General features: G+C 46.0%; 1 protein-coding gene across 3 annotated transcripts in view; it reads left to right on the top strand.

The window, feature by feature from the left end:
• DLG3 (discs large MAGUK scaffold protein 3) overlaps positions 1-19643 on the top strand; it is a 370064-nt gene that overhangs the window by 209479 nt on the left and 140942 nt on the right. The window lies entirely within an intron of this gene.

The following is a 19643-nucleotide window of genomic DNA, read 5'->3' as shown; positions in this document are numbered from 1 at the left end:
CCATATCAGTAAGTGCCATATAGTCATCTTACAAGCACATTGGTCAACAGTATCCAGAAAGTGGCCAACCCCTTTAAACAACATAGAAAAATTCTTTAAAAAAAATAATTGTGCAACTGATGTTTAAAAACGCCTCCAATGTTCAATACATTATCTATTACATTGGTCTAATTTCTTTACTCCGGGAAGAGCAAAGCTTACCCACAAAATGCCTGTATCCCATAATATACAAAACTCAGTCTCTAAAAATAGAATGAATCAATATGCATAGTGCTTCACTTATTATATCATATCCTTTATTGATTTCCTACTTAATGATCATGCGTTCTCTCAAGTAATAGTAATGTAAAAATCCATCAAGATGCGTGGTCAGAAACACGTACACAAGTAAACATCTTTAAAGACGTAATAATAATCTTTATTTATACAGCGCCAACATATTCTGCAGCACTTTACAATCAGGGGTTCATGTACAAACAGAGTCATATATAACATAGCAACAAACAAGTCAACAATTAAAACAAAAGGAATGAGGGCCCTGCTCGCAAGAGCTTACAATCTATGAGAAGATTGGGGGTCATTGTCTTCTAACAGTGACAGAGCTATTAATACTAGAGATTAGCAAATTTCTCATAAATTCGATTTGGTCGGTTTGACGAATTTTCTGAAAAGATTTAATTCAATCCAAATTTATTTGTGGCAAATCGCGTTTAAAAAACAGCTATTTCCTGGCTGCAGAGAGCCTGTATAGTGGTGTAGAACACTGTGCCTTGAAGTAACACACGTAGGAAGTCTGCAGTGGTAGTGAAACAATACTGTGAGTCAGTATGACATGCAGATGACAGGTGTCGCTCTTAGAATCACTTCAATTATTTGGGCAGTCACAGGGCCAAATAACTCAAGTGTGAACTTAGACTTATAGGTCTATGTTAGCGTCAAGAAGAAGCGCACTCCTTGTACACCGTCGTCAGCTTATTCCACATAGATGTCTACAGAACCTGTTCTATTAAGTACTTAAACAAGTAAAGCCCCCCAACAGAGTGGGGGGGGGGGGGGGATTATTTTGCCCATCCTCTGATCTGTCCAAAAAACTGGTCCTGTCTGTTGAGCATCCACCTTGGTCAGCATTTTGTCAGTAATCCATCAGTATTGTTAAAGCCCCCCCAAAAAACAGGAGTTGATCCAAAACAGAGATGACACGTGAATAGAATATTTGCATGTCTTCTGTGTTTTGTACCCACTCCTGGTTTTGGCTACGCAATCATAAGCCAATTCTGATGGGACCATACAGGCCTTACAGCTGCTACATAGACAGGATCCATTGTGTGTCTAATTTTTCCTTCCTACTGACAGATTAGAAGAAGGGTCAAATAAATGATGATGTCAACCAGGCCAAAAAGGTAAAATAGTGGCCCAGACATGAAGTGGGGAGGGTGGGAACAGCATGAGAAGTCCACAGGGTGGCCCAATGACATAGTGGTGATGTTGCAGCATCATGAGAAGACTACAGAGTGGTGAAGTGGCAGCAGCACGAGGAGACCACAGAGTGACCCAGTGACATAGTGGTGAGGTGGCAGCAGCATGAGGAGACCACAGAGAGGTGAAGTGGCAGCTGCATGAGGAGACCACAGAGTGGCCCACTGACATAGTGGTGTGGTGGCAGCAGCATGAGGAGACCGCAGAGTGGCCCAGTGACATAGTGGTGATGTGGCAGCAGCATGAGGAGACCACAGAGTAGCACAGAGACATAGTGTTGAGGTGGCAGCAGCATGAGGAGACCACAGAGTGGTGAGGTGGCAGCAGCATGAGGAGACCACATAGTGACCCAGTGACAGAGTGAGTAGGTGGGGGAATTACCAGTACCAGCAGAAGATGGTGTCTGACAGTAGGAGCACCTGGCCGCAGGTAGCAAGAAGAAACAAGTCTATTTTGTTAAAGTGTTGGTGTGGCACCATGGATGATCTAGTCCAGGGGTCAGCAACCTTCGGCACTCCAGCTGCTGTGAAACTACAATTCCCAGCATGCTCTATCCATTACTATGGGAATTCTGAGAACAGCAGAGTAAGTATGCATGCTGGGAGTTGTAGTTTCACAACAGCTGGAGTGCCGGAGGTTGCCGACCCCTAAACTAGTCTGATGCATCAGGCATTGGTGTATGAAAATCCTGGCTGATCAAAGCTTGATTCATTTTCACAAAGGTCAGTTTCTCTACATTTTGGGTGGACAGGTGAGTTCTCCTTGGGGTAACTATGGCCCCTGCCGCACTAAACACCCTCTCTGATTCCACACTACTGGCTGGGCAGAAAAGCTTGTCCAGGGCAAACTCGGGCCAGTTGCGGCCACAAATCGAGTTTGGCTGCCTAGTAGTCCAGGAGATCTTCGATTTGGGGTGGCAGGGTGAACTCCAAGAATGCCACAACCTGCTGGTTCAGGTTCTGCTCTATGTCTACCTGCTGCTGGTAAGTAGTTACTTCAGTAGGTGGGTGAAGAAAACTGCTCATCAGTGACTCTAGACTAAAGTTCTTCCTGTTGTCAGTCACCATTGTTCAGATTTTGAGTTGTCAAGGAGAAAGCCAGGATTCAGTTTCTTGATGAAGGACATGGAGCAGTTCCTCCCCTGTGTGACTCTGTTCGCCCAGGCAAACTAGGTGCAGAACAGCGTTACACCGCCGTGCCCTGCACATGTGGTATGCTAGTGGGGGCACTGTGAATTTTCCCTGCAGTGGAGGCTAAGGACACGGTGGAGGATGAGGAGGCAGAGGTGGACATTGTCGCAGGACCAACAGTGTGAGAACGTGGAGGCGGAAGCAGCGTCACCTGGCCAGGTTGCTGGTGTGGCTAGGCAGGAACCACATTTACCCAGTGGGCCGTAAAGGACATATACAGGTCCTTCTCAAATAATTAGCATATTGTGATAAAATTCATTATTTTCTGTAATGTACTGATAAACATTAGACTTTCATATATTTTAGATTCATTACACACCAACTGAAGTAGTTCAAGCCTTTTATTGTTTTAATATTGATGATTTTGGCATACAGCTCATGAAAACCCAAATTTCCTATCTAAAAAAATTAGCATATTTCATCCGACCAATAAAAGAAAAGTGTTTTTAATACAAAAAAAGTCAACCTTCAAATAATTATGTTCAGTTCTGCACTCAATACTTGGTCCGGAATCCTTTTGCAGAAATGACTGCTTCAATGCGGCGTGGCATGGAGGCAATCAGCCTGTGGCACTGCTGAGGTGTTATGGAGGCCCAGGATGCTTCGATAGCGGCCTTAAGCTCATCCAGAGTGTTGGGTTTTGCGTCTCTCAACTTTCTCTTCCCAATATCCCACAGATTCTCTATGGGGTTAGGTCAGGAGAGTTGGCAGGCCAATAGAGCACAGTGATACCATGGTCAGTAAACCATTTACCAGTGGTTTTGGCACTGTGAGCAGGTGCCAGGTCGTGCTGAAAAATGAAATCTTCATCTTCATAAAGCTTTTCAGCAGATGGAAGCATTAAGTGCTCCAAAATCTCCTGATAGCTAGTTGCATTGACCCTGCCCTTGATAAAACACAGTGGACCAACACCAGCAGCTGACATGGCACCCCAGACCATCACTGTCTGTGGGTACTTGACACTGGACTTTAGGCATTTTGGCATTTCCCTCTCCCCAGTCTTCCGCCAGACTCTGGCACCTTGATTTCCAAATGACATGCAAAATTTGCTTTCATCCGAAAAAAGTACTTTGGACCACTGAGCAACAGTCCAGTGCTGCTTCTCTGTAGCCCAGGTCAGGCGCTTCTGCCGCTGTTTCTGGTTCAAAAGTGGCTTGACCTGGGGAATGCGGCACCTGTAGCCCATTTCCTGCACACGCCTGTGGATGTTTCTACTCCAGACTCAGTCCACTGCTTCCGCAGGTCCCCCAAGGTCTGGAATCTGTCCTTCTCCACAATCTTCCTCAGGGTCCGGTCACCTCTTCTCGTTGTGCAGCGTTTTCTGCCACACTTTTTCCTTCCCACAGACTTCCCACTGAGGTGCCTTGATACAGCACTCTGGGAACAGCCTATTCGTTCAGAAATTTCTTTCTGTGTCTTACCCTCTTGTTTGAGGGTGTCAATGATGGCCTTCTGGACAGCAGTCAGGTCGGCAGTCTTACCCATGATTGCGGTTTTGAGTAATGAACCAGGCTGGGAGTTTTTAAAAGCCTCAGGAATCTTTTGCAGGTGTTTAGAGTTAATTAGTTGATTCAGATGATTAGGTTAATAGCTCGTTTAGAGAACCTTTTCATGATATGCTAATTTTTTTAGATAGGAATTTTGGGTTTTCATGAGCTGTATGCCAAAATCATCAATATTAAAACAATAAAAGGCTTGAACTACTTCAGTTGGTGTGTAATGAATCTAAAATATATGAAAGTCTAATGTTTATCAGTACATTACAGAAAATAATGAACTTTATCACAATATGCTAATTTTTTTAGAAGGACCTGTATTGTCCTTGACCGTAGTTAGTTACACACGTTGGCTCTGCCGTGCACTTTGGCAGACACCGACAGGCTCAAGGACTGGCCCACCTTCTTTTCTACATAAGTGTGCAGGACTGGTACTGCCTTTTTGGCAAAGAAATGATGGCTTGGGACTCTCCACCTTGGCGCAGCACAAGTTATCAGTTCTCTGAAAGATGCAGAGTCCACCACTTGGTAAGGGAGGGACTGCAGCACCAGCAACTTGGCCAGGAGCATGTTCAGTTTCTGTGCCGTTGGATGAGTGCACATATACTGTTGTCTCTTGGCAATCGCTTTAGTGATTAATTGCTGACAGAATAACTGATGTGGAGTAGGAGGAGCAGGAGCATCAGGACCAGCAGATGATGGGAAGGACAGAGAGCTCCCTTTGGCTGAGGTGGTGGAGCCTTGACTGCATGAAATTGGGTGCGTGCCACTGGGTGATGCAGTGGTCGCTGCGGCAGGCTGGACCACCTAATCGGCGCCACGGTTCTCCCAGGCCACTTTCTGGTGACACTGCATGTGTTGACGCAGGGCTGTGGTGCCAACACTGGCACCCTGGCCATGCTTCACCTTCTGCCCACAAATCTGGCAAATGGCCATGTCCACCTCCTCCGGCGGCCTAACAAAAAATTGCCACACCGCCGAGCATGACATTTTCCCAACAATCCGTGCTAACTGCCTGCTACCACTGCCTCCATGAACCCCTGCACCGCTACTTTCCGGGGTGCTAGGTTCCTGTGAAGCGGGTACGTTTGGCTCCCGACCTCCCACTGCTGCCACCCTGCTGACTCACAGCCACACTGCCACCCTGCTGGCTCAGTCGCCGCCTCACGCGCAAGCTGCCACCCTCTTCTCCTGATGGTGAATCCCCTTCTTCACCCGGCTCCCAAGTGCGATCGGCTACATCATCATCATTATCCGCTACTGTCTGTCACTTGTCTGTCTGACATACTGTATAATAAAATAATTAAATTAAATAAAAATAAAAACCCCCAAAAGAGGCTGTAGTACAATGTAACTTCACCGCTGAATGGCACTTATGACATATATTTTTTCTATTATTACACCCCCCCAAAAAAAATGTTAAACAATGTACCATCAACACAGGACATAAGTATCTATCCTAATAATACACCCCGTAAATGGCTGTAACTTCACCGCTGATCAGCAATTATGACATATATTTTTCCCTTTTATTTTCCTAATAATAAACTCCCCCCCAAAAGTAAAACAATGTAAAATCAACGCAGAAAGGCTAATAGGACGTATGTATGTTTCCTATTTATATACCCCATAAATGGCTGTATCAGAGTACTTGCAACCCAATCAAAAGCAAGGTTTTCTGGAATTAGTAATGTATCATATAGTGCAAACAACCTAAAAGCAATGTAAATCCCCAATGTTCTCCTTTTATAGCATAGATAATGCCTCCCTGTTCTTTCCCTGCACCTTGACTAATCTTTCCCTGAACTTGTAAATAGTTTTTTTTAGCACAATGAAATCTTTCCTAGCACTGTCCCTAGCGCCTGATGACATCTCCCCCTGCACTAAGCACACTGGAAAATGGCAGAATTCAAAATGACATCACAGGGCTGGCTGGCTTCTGATTGGCTGCATGCCTGGCATTGTGGGTGATCCCTCGTTCCCAGAGTTCTTTGCTCCATGTCCTAACACATGCAGCAGTCATTTTAGGAAAAAATGTGATTTGTTACCACGAAATTCGGATTCAGTGCTAATATTCAGTGCTAATTTTTTCTTGAAATTCTGATTGAATTCCACTTCGTCAACTTCGATTCGCTCATCTGTAATTAATACCATTGAAGCAACAGGTCACACCGTGAGATTTAACTAATCAATGACCATACACCATTCTTTTCCAAGATCACAAGTTCTCCCAATCCTGAAAGCCAGAGCACCAGAGAGCGAGAGAGAAACTCCCATCCATTCCCGTAGTGTGAGTAAATCCATTTAATAAGGGCTCATTCACACGGCCGTTGTTCGGCCGTTCCGTGCATTGGAGACCACAATTAGCGGTCCCCAATGCACAGGCACCATCCATGCTGCTGCCACGACGGATCCAGACCCATTCAATTTGAATGGTTCTGTGATCCGTCCGTACCGCAGAAAATTTAGCAAGTTCAATTTTTTTGTGGTGCGGAGGTATGGAGAGGAATCCCACAGAAGCACTGCGTAGTGGTTCTGTAGGGTTCTGTGCCTCCATTCCACACCAACCTCCTGGAATGCGGACCCATTCAAGTGAATGGGTCTGCATCGTGATGCGGGGTGCACACGGCCGGTGCCCGTGTATTGCGGCTGTTTGAATGCCGCAATACGGGCACGGCCGGGCATGAGCCCTAAGTGTGTTTTCTGATCCCCCTAAACACATGCAGGCTTGGCTCATCTGTGTGTGCAAGTGTTCTCCATGTGGAGTGGAAGAAGCTGCTGCCAAACCCTCTTGCAGCCGCTTATCACACATGACAACCAAGGATTGGGATTCCCCATGCACACATACGCATAAGGCTACTTTCACACTAGCGCTTGATCGGATCCGTTCTGAACGGATCCGATCATATTAATGCAGACGGAGGCTCCGTTCAGTACGGATCCGTCTGCATTAATAACTTAGAAAAATTTCTAAGTGCGCAAGTAGCCTGAGCGGATCCGTTCAGACTTTCAATGTAAAGTCAATGGGGGACGGATCCGCTTGAAGATTGAGCCATATGGTGTCATCTTCAAGCGGATCCGTTCCCATTGACTTACATTGTAAGTCTGAACGGATCCGCTCGCTTCCGCACGGCCAGGCGGACAGCTGAACGCTGCAAGCAGCGTTCAGCTGTCTGCCTGGCCGTGCGGAGGTGAGCGGAGCGGAGGCTGAACGCCCCCAGACTGATGCAGTCTGAGCGGATCCGCTCCATTCAGACTGCATCAGGGCTGGACGGAGGCGTTCGGGTCCGCTCGTGAGCTCCTTCAAACGGAGCTCACGAGCGGACCGACGAACGCTAGTGTGAAACTAGCCTAAGATAGTCGATTGCTAAAATCATTGAAGTTGGAAGGCTTGGCCGAATTTACCCTTATGTACATGAGCCCCTTTAGGTACACACAAGGGGGTGAAGATTCATGGCAATGGGCTGTGGCTTCACAGGAAGCTGCTGTGGCCTAATAAATATGCAACGTTCTGCACCTGAAGTGCTCAACAATTCTGGTGTAAAATTCGGTCTCAAACTAATGAAACCACTAGTTGGTATAAAGTTGCAGCAGCATTCAGCCTGAGCCTCTGTGATACGCCCGGTGAAGAAATGGTTTCTAGCAAGTAGGGAGATTTATCATTCCCTTGAGAAAAAAACACAGAAATATAGTGGCAAATCTGGGGGAGCTGCTCAACCCCTAACACTGTAGCGTGTTTTTCATTGGGGGAGCAGCCCCACCGCATGTGGACCGCAGCAAACGACTATCCCCAGCAAAAAATATTTTGCATACGGTGGAGGATGTCGGCGCGGTCCACATGCACCACAAAGGCATCCTACACAAAACGGAGCATTGTGCGGATGAAAATCTAATCATAAATCACAGAAAAAATGCACCACATGGATATGCCACTGACTATACTGGCTAGTCATAAATGCAGATATTAAAAGCTGAGACTTTTGCCAATATATTCCTGTCAGGAAGATATCGGAGCCCAACATGCACCACGTCACGGTTCTCAGCATGGCAAAGGGTCCTACCACTACGCTACCTATGGTGTGAACAAGGTCTGAAGGTGATGTAATCCAGCTCACAGCCAAGCTTCCACACAACCGCCTAGCAGGACAACTAGTGCAATGTGAACAAAGCCAGACTGTAAGCCACACCCATATCAGACTATGTAATGGAGGCTACCAGGTGCAAAGGAGAGTGTTTGAATGCCAGGTGAAGGCACATACACTACATATAAAACAAGACAAAAACACAGAAATATAGTGGCAAATCTGGGGGATTATCATTCCCTTGAGGCCTCGTTCACGCTTCAGTGTTTGGTCAGTGATTTCCATCAGTGATTTGTGAGCCAAAACCAGAAGTGGAGCCTCCACAGACATGAGGTAGAAGGGAAAGATCTGCTCCTGTTCTGTGTTTAGAGCTGCACCTAGTTTTGGCTCACAAATCACTGATGGAAATCACTGACTAAACACTGAAGTGTGAACGAGGCCTTACTCCTGGAAAGTGGCGTTAAAATGTCGCATCTCCCCTTTTTCGCGTCCTTGCCACTTTTCTAAAACAGGTGTGGCAAGGGTGGGGAAGAAGTGTGGCCAGCCACAGCGACAAATTTTTCTTTATTTACGCCAGTTTTCTGGTGTGCATGAAGCCAGAAATCTGCGGCAGCTCTGCGCTGTTGTAGATTTCTGGTTAGGCGCATGGATTGCAGGAGGATACACCTAAGGCTGGATTCACACATCCGTGGAACACGGTCCGTGTGATACCGGCCTGGATTTCTTCTGAGTGCAGGAGCGCACGGCATCATTGGTTGCTATGACACCGTGCGCTTCCTGCTACCGCCGCAGTACATGTAGTATGGTCCTAGGCGTGTCCTCTGACAGCTCAGGGGATATCAAGACAGGCACAGAAAGTCTTCCTCTGAATGTAAATACCAAAATTGGTGGGAACAGAACCTAATTTGTGGGAAATGTATCATTCCTCCGTGTCACTTTTCTGGCCTAACATAGTTGCAAACCCTGTGTTTGTGCCTCTTGCTGATGATGAGTGCTGCATGTGCAATGATAAAGATTACGAGTATATACAAGTTCTGTGTACACAGAAGGTGGGCCCTGAATATAAATTCCTCTGGTGGGCCCAAAGAACTTCAGTCCCACACAGTGTGTAGGTGGCAGTTCTGTGCAGCTCACACAGATCATCAAGCACATGGAAAGTAATTCTATCTGATGCTGAATCGAAGGCCCCCTGCACACGAACGTGTGCACCCCATTGCCGTATTGCGGACCGCATTTGCGGATCCGCAATACACGGGTGCCATTTCGTGGGCATTCTGCATCGTGGATGCGGACCCATTCACTTGAATGGGTCCGCAAATCCGGAGATGCGGAATGGTGTGGAACAGAAGCACGGAACGGAACGGGTTTTGTCCAGTACTTCCGTTCCGCAAAAGATAGAACATGTCCTATCTTTTTGCGGAACGGCCGGATCGCGTACCCATTCAAGTGAATGGGTACGCGATCCGCTGTGGCTTCCCCACGGACTGTGTTCGTGCATTGCGGCCCGCATTTTGCAGGGGGCCTAAGTATTTTATACCAAACCCATTTAGAGACAGTTTTTAGAGACCTTTGGCGCCACTTACGCACATACACATACCGTACACACCCCTCTCACGCATTGGACACAAGCCCTGTCACACATAGGGTGACACACAGACCCTAGGTCACATGCCACACATATATAGCATATATGCTGCTAACGTGTCACTTAGACACAAACACAACTCGCACACCTTTTTCACTGATCACTCACATTCCAAATGCTAAGTCTAAGGCCTCATGCACACAACAGTATTTTTTCACTGTCCGCAAAACGGGGTTCCGTTGGTCCGTGATCCGTGACCGTTTTTTCGTCCGTGGGTCTTCCTTGATTTTTGGAGGATCCACGGACATGAACGGATCCGTCCTGAATTACAATGCAAGTCAATGGGGACGGATCCGTTTGACGTTGACACAATATGGTGCAATTGCAAACGGATCCGTCCCCCATTGACTTTCAATGTAAAGTCTGGAGTCCCTTTTATACCATCTGATCGGAGTTTTCTCCAATCCGATGGTATATTTTAACTTGAAGCGTCCCCATCACCATGGGAACGCCTCTATGTTAGAATATACTGTCGGATATGAGGTACATCGTGAAAACTCATATCCGACAGTATATTCTAACACAGAGGCGTTCCCATGGTGATGGGGACGCTTCTAGTTAGAATATACTACAAACTGTGTACATGACTGCCCCCTGCTGCCTGGCAGCACCCGATCTCTTACAGGGGGCCGTGATCAGCACAATTAACCCCTCAGGTGCCGCACCTGAAGGGGTTAATTGTACGTATCACATCCCCCTGTAAGAGATCAGGGCTGCCAGGCAGCAGGAGGCAGACCCCCCTCCCCAGTTTGAATATCATTGGTGGCCAGTGCGGCCCCCCCCCTCCCTCCCTCTATTGTAATAATTTGTTGGTGGCACAGTGTGCGCCCCCCTGCCCCCCCCTTCCTCCCTCTATTGTAATAATTCGTCGGTGGCACAGTATGCGCCCCCCCGCCCCCCTTCCTCCCTCTATTGTAATAATTCGTTGGTGGCACAGTGTGCGTCCCCCATCGGCCCCCCCTCCCTATATAGCATTAACAACATTCATGCCCAGTGTGCAGCCTCCCATCTCCCCCCCCTCCCCGATCATTGGTGGCAGCGGAGTTCCAATCGGAGTCCCAGTTTAATCGCTGGGGCTCCGATCGGTAACCATGGCAACCAGGACGCCACTGCAGCCCTGGTTGCCATGGTTACTTAGCAATAGTACAATAGTAGAAGCATCATACTTACCTGCTTGCTGCTGTGATGTCTATGACCGGCCGGGAGCTCCTCCTACTGGTAAGTGACAGTTCATTTAGCAATGCGCCGCACAGACCTGTCACTTACCAGTAGGTGGAGCTCCCGGCCGGACACAGACATCGCAGCTCGCAGGTAAGTATGATGCTTCTACTATTGTACTATTGATAAGTAACCACGGCAACCAGGACTGCAGTAGCGTCCTGGTTGCCATGGTTACCGATCGGAGCCCCAGCGATTAAACTGGGACTCCAATCGGAACTCCGCTGCCACCAATGATCGGGGAGGGGGGGGGATGGGAGGCTGCACACTGGGCACCAATGTTGTTAATGGGGGGGGGGGGGGAGATGGGAGGCCGCACACTGCCACCAATGTTGTTAATGCTATAGAGGGAGGGGGGCCGATGGGGGGTGCACACTGTGCCACCAACGAATTATCACAATAAAGGGGGGGGGGGCGCACACAGAGGGAGGAAGGGGGGCGGCACTGGCCACCAATGAAATTTAAACAGTCTTGTACACAGTTTGTAGTGTATTCTAACTAGAAGCGTCCCCAACACCATGGGAACGCCTCTGTGTTAGAATATACTGTCGGATATGAGTTTTCACGAAGTGAAAACTTAGATCTAAAAAAGCTTTTATGCAGACGGATCTTCGGATCCGTCTGTATGAAATTAACCTACGGCCACGGATCACGGACACGGATGCCAATCTTGTGTGCATCCGTGTTTTTTCACGGACCCAATGACTTGAATGGGTCCGTGAACCGTTGTCCGTCAAAAAAATAGGACAGGTCATATTTTTTTGACGGACAGGATATACGGATCACGGATGCGGCTGCAAAACGGTGCATTTTCCGATTTTTCCACTGACCCATTGAAAGTCAATGAGTCCGCGAAAAAAAACTGAAAACGGCACAACGGCCACGGATGCACACAACGGTCGTGTGCATGAGGCCTAAGGCTTCAAGTACACAACCGTATGTATTTTGCGGTCCGCAAAAAATGGATCCAAAACAAATATGGATAATGTCTGTGTGCATTCCGTATTTTGCGGAACAGAAAAGTCGGCCCCTGAAAGAACAGTGTTATCCTTGTCTGTAATGCGGACAATATTAGGACATGTTCTATTTTTTGCGGAACAGAAATACGGACATACAGAAACAGAATGCACCCGGTGCAACTTCCATTTTTTTTTTGCTGACCCATTGAAATGAATGGTTCCGTATACAGTCTGCAAAAAAAAAAAAAACGGAATGAACACGTAAAGAATATACGTTGGTGTGCATGAGGCCTAAGGCTATCTGTACAGGCTGCGGATTTGTATGCAGAAAATCCACATGAAATCTGCACCACACAGCATAAAAAAACCGCATATAAATTCAGAATTTTTTGATCCGCTTTTTTGTGTCGTTTCTATGTGCAGATTTTGGAATGGATTGTCTGTTCATTTTAGCAACCCGATTGAAACCTCTGGGGAAAACCTCTATATATAAGGTGCAGAATTGCCCTAACAATTGACAGTCTGCAGCTTTTAAAATCCACACGTCAGGTCAATTTCTGCACGTAAAAAATGAAGAAAGTGTAAATAAGATTTGGCAAATCTCATTCACTTTTCTGGTACTGTATTAGGCCACATTCACATCACCGTGTGTGTTTTGCGATCTGCAAATTGCAGGTTCGCAAAAAAATGGATGACGTCTGTATGCCATCCATTTTTTTTGCAGATCCATTTTAACAATCCCTATCCTTGTCCACAAAACGACTAGAATAGGACATGTTTTTTTTTTTTTTTTTGCGGGGCTACGGAATGGACATATGGATGCGGATAGCATATGGTGTGCTGTCCGCATTTTTGGGGGGCCCATTCAAATGAATGGGTTTTCATCAAATCTGTAAAAAAAAAAAAAAACGGAATGGACACGGAAACGAAAGATGTTCATGTGAATGTAGCCTTAAGCTGCAGTTTTAATGCCTCATTTACACGTCAGTGTTCAGTCAGTGATTTCCATCAGTGATTTTGAGCCAAAACCAGGTGCGGCTCTAAATACAGAACAGGAACAGAACTTTCCCTTATACCTTATGTTTGTTAAGGCTTCAATCCTGGTTTTGGCTCACAGTCAATTATCAAAATCACTGACCAAAACACTAATGTGTGAATGAGGCTTAAATCTACATGGAAAGACTGCACTTAATCAGCAATATGTGCAGGTAGCCTAACAGGATCCCAATAGGCCAAGCAAGACAGCTGCATCATCTGTAAGCCGTGTATCGAGGTGGGCTCCCCAGGATACAGCGAAGTCACGAAAGAGAAAAGCAACTCTGACACCAGCTTTTGCAAAACAGGCTTTTTACTGAAATATGACACTAAGCGCAAACCCCAACCTCTGGAAAAACAGAACGGATTTACATACACTCAGCCCACAGGCTGAGACCTTCGTGTTGCACAGCATGGCGCCCCAACAATGGCTACCAGAAAGAATTGCACAGTTTGCCTACTGGCGGGCACAATAAAACGGCCACACCGTACCTGTTATTACCCTAGAAATGACACAAACGATTAGGTGGGTGTATGATACAGGCTGGCCTGCGGTGCAACATGAAAGTTCACAATCTTATAATAAACTACAATATTACCCCTCCTGTAACTGGCCCTATGGCACATGCCTATGTATTACTCCTGGGCAACCCGCTGAGCTGGATTGAGCCGGTGAGATGTCTATCTATTTTTGGCCTGACACACAACAGTGGCCCTAACTAGCTAACTACAAGCCTGGTCTAGTCTCTAGGCGCCAATATTGCAATGAGGTGCGTGCACAATCTTACTGACCTGGGTCTGCTATGACTCCGCTGATGACTCTGAACCGAACAAGCAGTCTATTCAACAAACATGCGGTACCGCAGAGCAAGTAGTTTGTTCCTTAACTCTCATCAACACTCCTGGCAGAAGTCCTCTGTCCCCTGGGCAGAATCCGGGTCCTGAACAGCAATCAGCTTAACTTGACTGTAGCTGTGGTCGCAAAATGTTGATCCCATGCTTGGATGTGACTGAATTCACTCCTCTCTGTGTCTATGGCGACTTCCTCTTTCTCCTTCAGCCTGGCAATTCCAGCTTTCATGAATATGGAAATATGTATATCCAGTCAGTAGCTGTGCTTGGGAAACAGCGACATCTTGTGGCCAAACAGCATAACGTCAGTCCAGAACATTTAATTTAAAGGGAACCTGTCACCAGGATTTTGGGTATAGAGCTGAGGAGATGGGTTTGCTAGATGGTCACTAGCACATCCGCAATACCCAGTCCCCATAGCTCTGTGTGCTTTTATTGTGTATAAAAAACGATTTGATACATATAGCGGTTTGTGTAGCGGTTTAATATTTAGCCGTTTTGAATGTTGTACCATGTTGTCTCTAGGAAAATATGGAATCAGACATTCAGTTTTTGGTGCAGTTTATTTAAAAAGCTAGGAGTGGACCATAGAAGAAGGTAAAAATGAAAAACTTGCACTTCTCTCTTCTCGGAAATAGCTTTCTGTGCTACACGGTTTCCATAGCTCCCATGCTCCGCAATGCGAACTACTGAAACAGCGGAGCGCCGGCTTGCTTCACTTTTTCCTGGCACCTGGTAGTCAGGGCTCACTCCCGCCCCGCCTTAGTAACAGTGAGATGAGACAACCCCTTTAAGAAAAGATGTGAAGTGATAGAAGAGATAAGGCAGAACAGTATGCATTGCTCGCTGCTATAGCATATAAGCCTCATTGCATCTGTACTTTATGGCAAGTTTGAAAATAAGGTAAAAAGACAGAAGGCAGATCTAGGACACTACCTACAAAGAGTCTTGTGCGTTACTACTGCACCTCCATACAGCGTTACACTTTTTCATTTTTATTCTTTTCTATGCAGCATATTCTTTGCTCACTTTTGTAATATGCGCAGATTTTTGTGCGGAAAATCGACAGCATCAAACAGTACCAGCTAACTAGATGAGATTTTGAAAATCTCATGTACACAGTGCAGAATTTTTTACAACAGTACAGATTTTGAAATCCACAGCTTTGTCAATTGTTTGTGCGGATTTTCAGTGCAGATTTCACACTTTGCAATGTACAGGGTGAGATTTGGGGCAAATTTGTGTTAGGCCTCTTTAACACGAATGTTGCAATTTGCGGTCCCCAATGCACAGGCAACGTCCGTGCAGCGGCCGGGACGGATCGAGACCTATTCAACTTGAATGGTGTTGCAGTGCGGAGGCACGGACAGAAACACTCCGTAGTGCTTCTGTGGGGTTCCGATACGTGCTTACGTTCGGCATCTCCATGATTACGGATCCATTCAAGTGAATGGGTCCACATCCGTGATGCGGAGTGCACACGGGTCGGTGCCCGTTTACAGCAACAGGCGCACAAGGTTTGTGTACAAGAGGCCTTAAGGTAGAGATTTCCTTGCAGAAAATAAACAAGAAATCTGCACCAAAACAGCATAAAAAATGCACATAGATCCACACCATTTAGCACACTTTTGGCATGTTTTTTCTGCGGTTTTTATGTGATTATTGGTGCGGATTTAATGTGGATTTTCTGTAGCTCTCACCCATCCATTGAAAAAGGTGAAATCGACACAAGAAAAATGCTATGAAAACTATTGATATGCTGCAGATTTCAAAATCCGCACAGCAGGTCAATCTCCACACCTAAGAAAAAAAGCAACGCGTCCATGAGATTTGTCTAATCTCATACACTTTGCTGGTACTGTACTGCACAGCGTTTTTTCCGCATGAAAATCCATTCAGAAAAACCTCACGTAATCCGAGTCGTGTGCAGGCACCCTTAAAATCCACAACAAAATCCTCAAGTAACATTCCAATTTTGGTGCTAATCTGCTTCAGAAACGCAGTGAAGCCCACAAGAAAATCTGCATAAACTATGCTGCCGTGTATATATACGCTTAGATTTTTTATGTTTGTGAGTTTTTAGTTTTGCTGTCTAATCATTCAGAAGAACAGACCTGAACACAGCCTAGCGGTGTTACTGCAGTCTGCAATTCTGTAGTCAGCTTCTTAGCGCCATCTGCTGGTCTGTTATATGTATGAGATAGTTTGATATAACACTAAACAAAGCTGGGACTGGAAAAGAAAGCTTTATTATAAAGAATATCTCTGATGCCATTAGCTAAAACTCTACCTCTAATCAGCACAAGTGATGCAAAGTAAAATAATAGATGATTCAGAACTCCTTTGTCACATCTCAGTGAGAATGAGGCCTCTTTTACACAAGTTTTACTGATTAGGTCCGGATGCGTTCAGGGGGCATTCGGTGAAACTCACACCATCTTGCAAGCAAGTTCAGTCAGTTTTGTCTGCGATTGTGTTCAGTTTGATAAAACTGAAGGTTTACAAACAACATCTCTTAGTAACCATCAGTGGAAAAAACGCATTGCATCCGCACTTGCTATGGGGCCAGGGCTGCGTGAAAAATGCAGAATATAGAACATGCTGCGTTTTTCACGCAACGCAGAACTGATGCATGAAGACAAATACGCTGATGTACACAGACACATTGAAATTAATTGGTCAGGATTCAGTGCGCGTGCTATGCGTTCACGTCACATAGTGCGAAAGGGGCCTAAGACACCTATAACTGCCAGAAATGCGATTAACAATGCATATGCAGTGTCGTCTCTCCAAAATCAAATCAAAATCCTACATTTTCTGTATATTTTAATTTGCTAAGACTAACTGAAACCTATGTAGTGATGAATATTAGTTTATACTCCTAATAGTCACAGAGACATAATGTTACATAGTCGATAAGGTGGAAAAAAGACAGTTCATCAAATCCAATCTTTAGTTCCGGTATGTTGATCCACGCTAAAAAAACAAACCATGAGGGTCCTTAAAGGGGTTCTTCACTTTAATTTAACTGATGATCTATCCTCTGGATAGATCATCAGCTTCTGATCGGCGGGGGTCCGACACCCGGGACCCCAGCCGATCAGCTGTTTGAGAAGGCAGCGGCGCTCCAGCAGCGCCGCGGCCTTCTCACTGTTTACCGCCAGGCCGCCCGCCCACTGACGTCACGACTTGTATCAACTGGAGTGGGCGCGGCTAAGCTCCATTCAAGTGAACAGAGCTTAGCCGCGCCCACTCTAGTTGATACAAGTCGTGACGTCAGTGGGCGGGCGGCCCGGCGGTAAAAAGTGAGAAGGCCGCGGCGCTGCTGGAGCGCCGCTGCCTTCTCAAACAGCTGATCGGCGGGGGTCCCGGGTGTCGGACCCCCGCCGATCAGAAGCTGATGATCTATCCAGAGGATAGATCATCAGTTAAATGAACGTGCAGAACCCCTTTAAAGATTGAATTCACCAGAATAATTGTATTTCTTGGCCACCTGCATTTTCTGCCTTGTTTATCACAGCTTTTTTTTTTTTTCAGTGTGTTAATGACGATGCAAGTAGCAAAAACAAAAAACACTTCAGTGTCCTGCATTTAAAGGGCTTCTGTCACCCCACTAAAGTCATTTTTTTTTTTGTTGGGCTAGTTACATTCTTTATAATGCGATATATTAAAATATAATGGTGTTATTTTCATTCAGCCGTTTCTTATAAAAACGAAGTTTTATAATATGTAAATCAGGTCTCTACCAGCAAGTAGGGCGTCTACTTGCTGGTAGCCGCCGCAAAAAACGGCCCCCTAGTCGTGTTGATTGACAGGGCCAGACGCGACCTCCTCCTCCGGCCGGCCCTGTCAGCATTTTAAAAATCGCGCGCCTCTGTTCATTCGGCGCAGGCGCTCTGAGATGAGGAGGCTCGTCTCCTCAGAACTCCCTCAGTGCGCCTGCGCCGATGACATCACCGAAAGAGAAGACGTCATCGGCGCAAGCGCACTGAGGGAGTTCTGAGGAGAAGAGCCTCCTCATCTCAGAGCGCCTGCGCCGAATGAACAGAGGCACGCGATTTTTAAAAGGATGACAGGGCCAGCCGGAGGAGGAGATCGCGGCTGGCCCTGTCAATTAACACGACGAGGGGGCGTTTTTTTGCGGCGGCTACCAGCAAGTAGACGCCCTACTTGCTGGTAGAGACCTGATTTACATATTATAAAACTTCGTTTTTATAAGAAACGGCTGAATGAAAGTAAGTAACACCATTATATTTTAATATATCGCACTATAAAGAATGTAACTAGCCCAAAAAAAAAAAAAAGACTTTAGTGGGGTGACAGAAGCCCTTTAATATTTCCCATAGGCCTTCAGCTAACATCTGGAGATGACGTTTGTAAAGCAAAAAAAAAAATGCATCAAAAACAGAAGATGCAAAAAAATGCCACTTAAAAACACAAAAGTGCAGAAAAAAGAGCAAAAACCTATGTGTGAAAGCACTGTGAGGCAGATGCCAATTATCTCAAATTAGAGGAAAAATTCCTTCCGAACTCCAAATATGGGAATCGGAACAAATCTCTGGATCAACGTACCAGAATTTAGTACATACAGCTGGCCATATTATTACTTTCCTGAAAGGCATCCCCTCTTGAAATTGTTCAATAAATCAACTATCCTGCTTTTACTGTAGAGAATCTCCATTTTTGTTGAAGGTGAAACCTTTCCTCCAGTCATTAAGAATGCCCTCCTGCACAACGTATCCCCTATTACTAGAAAGGGGCCCAAGTTCCCTGTTTGAGTGGAATGGCAGACACCCATGCGTGTCTACTGTCCATTCAACTCTAGGGGGCTGCTGAAAATAGCGGCGTACAAGTTCTAAGCAACCATATTTTCCGGCGTATAAGACGACCGGGCGTATAAGATGACCCCCAACTTTTCCATTTAAAATAAAGGTTTTGGGCTATACTTGCCGTATAAGACTACCCCTGAATGCTCAGCCCTCCCTGTCTTCAAGACGATCTTCTCCAGTCCAGGGAACTGACTAAGATCTGTGGCTGGCACTGTTTTGGGGAGGGGGATCTATGGATGACACTATATAGCATCTTATGCTATATGTGTCATCCACAGATACACCACATGATCCTAGTAAACAGATCAGCGATGATTAAAGTTAAAGTTACCGATTACAGTTTATAAATGTACTCCTGTGAGCGGTGTGGCCCTGTATATTCTAACCCCCAGGCAAGCATCCCCGTTACCATGGGGACACCTGGGGGTTAGAATATACCATCGGATTTGAGTTTTAACGATCTCACTGAGATCGTGAAAAGTCGGATCTAATGGTATATTCTAACCCCCGTGCAAGCGTCCCCGTCACCATGGGAACACCTGGGGGTTAGAATACACCATCGGATCTGAGTATACCCAGCATATAAGACGACCCCCGACTTTTGAAAATAATTTCTAGTGTTAGAAAGTCGTCTTATATGCCGGAAAATACGGTATCTCCGGGAGTCCTGGACCATTGAATGGAGAGTGGACACGCATGGACTCCTGCCACTCCATTCAAATGGGAACATGGGCTCCAGCGGTCAGTCCTCTGCTCATAAGACACATGGGGTACATTTATTAAGACCAGTGTTTTAGATGCTGGACTTAATAAGGCCTCATAGCTGACGGAGGATCCACCAAAGATATGACCATTTTTATG

The sequence above is a fragment of the Bufo gargarizans genome, chromosome 9 (genome assembly GCF_014858855.1).
Source record: "Bufo gargarizans isolate SCDJY-AF-19 chromosome 9, ASM1485885v1, whole genome shotgun sequence".
Taxonomy (NCBI): domain Eukaryota; kingdom Metazoa; phylum Chordata; class Amphibia; order Anura; family Bufonidae; genus Bufo; species Bufo gargarizans.
The sequence above is the reverse complement of the archived record's forward strand: the minus strand, read 5'-3'. Positions and strand labels throughout refer to the sequence as shown.